We start from the raw sequence: 3,714 nt of genomic DNA, 5'->3' as shown, positions 1-3,714 counted from the left end.
ATTTCTTTTCCTTTTTTTTTTTGAATTTTCTATTTTTTCATATTTTTCTGATTTTTTTTCTTTTCTATATATATATATATATTCTTCTTCTTTTTTTTTTTTTTTTGAATAATATGAAAACAAGACAACTAACAAGTAATATACTTGAAATAAAAACATTGAAGATAATAAGGCCTAAACACAATAAACAAATTTGAGCATATAAGTGTAGTAATTAACCAATTATGAACACCCCAAGAACAAAGATACTCCCCCCCCCCCCCCCCCCACACAAACTTATCTCACATAATATCCAAGACAAACTAACTATCAAGTTGAGGTTATATGAACAAAATAGGTCAAAAAGCTCAAAGTTGGGTCACTGGGGATAGTAATTACACGGTAGGCATGAAAAGCTCAAACGGCCCAAGAAAATTGCATAAATCCTCTCTAAATCACTAAGCCTCCTAGGATTTCGCCTCAAGGGAATTATCAAGCCAATTCTAAAAACTTAAACCTTTATGAATACTTAGTTTAATCTAGGGTGAGGGATTCATGGTCAAACTATGCTCACTCAATTGGGATACAATCTCACTATGGTTGAATTAGTACCAAAAACTTTAAGTACTAAAGGCTCACTAATACACAAGAGTTAACCAATATTGCAATTTTGTTTTTATGAAATTTTATCATCGGGCCACCCACAGTTAAAGAAAACCATTACAAAAATTGATTTCAATACAACCTAGACTCTAGACTTAACATAAAACAACCATAAGCAACATCTAAAACTCAAGACAAGAAATTGCAAGAAATTAAGACGACACAATAGAAAATAAAAACAATACCCCCCCCCCCCCCCCCCCAAAAAAAAAAAAACTTAAGAGAGAGCAATGTCCTTATTGCTACCCAAGACAACACAATGATGAACAACAACAACAATAAATTATAGTAACAAGAAACAGTCCAAATAAAAACTAAATAAAAGCAAAAGACAAAGAAGACTCATAGTCGCAGCATCACTCCCAGACTTTCTAGAATTCAAATTATCAGGAAACTAGCCATAAATACACCCAAGGCTTGACTTGAAACCTGCCCAAAATTGCTTCAATTGACCCATAAAAATACAAGAATCCTCACAGCCACCCCATAACATTAACTCATTCGACTCCAGAACATAGACAATGAAGGAGGGATGTGAAAAACACGAATAAAAACAAAATATTATATATACTATATATATAATAAATTTGCTGCTCTCCAAGTATATCTTTAATGTCAAGCACAGCAGCTCAACACATGACTTTTCAAAGATTAGGTGAGGTGGTCGAGGTCTTGTGTTGCTTAACCTCGTTACCCCCAAACTTATATTCTTTTCCATTCTCCTTAAACTTTCTTCCTGAATTCTCATCATGCAATTCCAATTCATCACAAGGATAGACTTTGATTACAGAGAATGAATCGGAGAAGCTTGATTTTAGATGTTTGGAGTTTCCTTTCATCTGAGGATTAGAGAAAAACACCCGCTGCCCCACTTCAAACATTTGGGAGTGAGCTTTCCTACCATGCTTCTTTTTCTTCTTTCTATGTGGCTCTTGCATGTGAGACGATGCCTTTTTTACACTTCTCCATGGCTCATTGTCTTTCTTAATTTTTTCAGGAGGTGGCTTCATCTTCGAACTCTTGTTATACTTTGTGGGTATCTCTTCCTCCATATTAGAGTCCATGACATGAATGACCAAACATTCCCCCAACTCATTTGGAGAACGCATAGGATTGAATACCTTGAATGTTACTTGCTCATCTTGAGCTCGCATTGTGAGCTCCCTTTTTTCCACGTCGATCAAAGTTCTATCAGTTTCAAGAAATGGCTTTCCCAAAATAATAGGCACCTCTATATCTGCCTCATAGTCTAGAACAATAAAGTCAGCAGGGAAAATGAATTTGTCAACTCTTACGAACATATCTTCAATTTTTCCATCAGGCTGATCGATGGATTTATCAGCTAGTTGAAGAGTAACTGTTGTTGGTCTAACTTCTCCAATCCCTAACCGCTTGAACACAGACATTGGCATCAAGTTTATGCTAGCACCAAAATCACACAAAGCCATTTCAAAATAAGAGTCTCCAATAGTACATGGAATGGTGAAACTTCCTGGATCTTTCATTTTAGGAGGAAACTTGTTCTGCAAGAATGAGCTACACTCCTTGGTTAGAGCTACAGTTTCAAACTCCCCCAACCTTCTCTTCTTTGTAAAAATATCTTTCAAAAATTTCGCATAGTTGGGCATTTGTTCAAGGGCTTGCACAAGTGTGATGTTAATACGCAACTACTTCGAAACATCTAGAAATTTCTTGAATTGAGCATCTTGCTTTTTCTTCTCAAACCGTTGGGGAAATGTAGGTGGCTGCTTTGAAATTGAGTTGTCTGGGCGACTATGCGGCAACATTCCTGCAGCATTCCGTGCAGAGGCAAATTTTTGTACACTAGGAATTTTAACATCTTTTTGAATTTCCTCAGTTATTTGGATTGAAGAGGGCTCACCCTCATGCCCAGAATTTGTCTTGTTATTCTTCAACTCCATACCACTTCTCAATTTGATTGCTTTACACTCCTCTTTACCTTCTCATCTTGGATTTATGGTGTCACTTGGCAATGAACCTTGGGGTCGACTACGCATCTCATTAGCAAGTTGTCCAACTTTAATCTCCAAGTTTCTCAAGGATGTTGCTTGGCTTTGGATCATGGCTTCATTCTTCACTATATACTCCTTCAACATGTTCTCAAGAGAGCTAGATTGCAGTGCTTGTTGTTGTGGCCTTTGTTGTGGTGCTTGTAGGGGATAACCTGATGGGAAATTTGGTTTTGGAGGCATAGAAGAATTGCTAGGGCCAGCCCCTTGATTACTCCATGAGAAGTTGGGATGTTGCCTCCATGATGGGTTGTAGGAATTAGAATAAGGACCATTCCTATTTTGATTCCCCATGTAACACACAACTACTGGATTGGAAGGACAGTTGTCAAAAGTATGACCCTCACCAAAATACACACAAGAAATGTTCTCCATGGGCCCCATTTGTGTCCTCATAGGCTGCCCCATTAAATGATTCATTCCCATGTCCATTGTCTTGAGCATATTTGAAATAGAGGAAACTTGGGCTGAGAAGTGATGGCATCTACCTCATGAATACCAGCCACCTTTCTACCTGTAGCTGATCTAGTAGTGGGCCACTGAAGTTGTTGTTGGATATCCTCTCAAGGATTTCATATGCCTCATTATAGGACTTAGCAAGAAGAGCCCCATTTTCTGAAGCATCAACTACCATTCTAGTATGGGCATTTAGACCATTATAAAATGTCCCCATATAGATGCAATGAGGAATGCCATGATGAGGGATTTGCGCAACAACTACTTAAACCGCTCCCATGCCTCATATAAAGATTCTTCATTAAGTTGCTGAAATGAAGTAATCTCATTGTGGAGCTTGGCATTGTTAGTGGGAGGGAAGTACTTCATCAAAAACTGCTCAGTCAACTCTTGCCAAGTAGTCACAGAATCAAATGGAAAAGAGTTCAACCAATCTCTCGCTCTGTGTCTGAAGGAGTATGGGAGCAATTTCAGTCTCAAGGCATCTTCTGTAACTCCGGGCAACTTGAATGAATCACTCACTTCAATGAACAATCGAAGATGAAGGTGAGGATCCTCTATTGGCATCCCGCTGAACTGGCCCACA

General features: G+C 38.2%; 1 non-coding gene across 1 annotated transcript; it reads left to right on the top strand.

Annotated features, from left to right (window-relative positions):
* The first annotated feature begins 3,361 nt into the window (after positions 1-3,361).
* Positions 3,362-3,467, top strand: LOC133820456 (small nucleolar RNA R71). Its single transcript, XR_009886865.1, has one exon. It is a non-coding gene; the product is annotated as a small nucleolar RNA R71 (small nucleolar RNA).
* The last annotated feature ends 247 nt before the right edge of the window (positions 3,468-3,714 follow it).

This window comes from Humulus lupulus, chromosome 2 (assembly GCF_963169125.1).
Source record: "Humulus lupulus chromosome 2, drHumLupu1.1, whole genome shotgun sequence".
Lineage (NCBI taxonomy): Eukaryota > Viridiplantae > Streptophyta > Magnoliopsida > Rosales > Cannabaceae > Humulus > Humulus lupulus.
The sequence above is the reverse complement of the archived record's forward strand: the minus strand, read 5'-3'. Positions and strand labels throughout refer to the sequence as shown.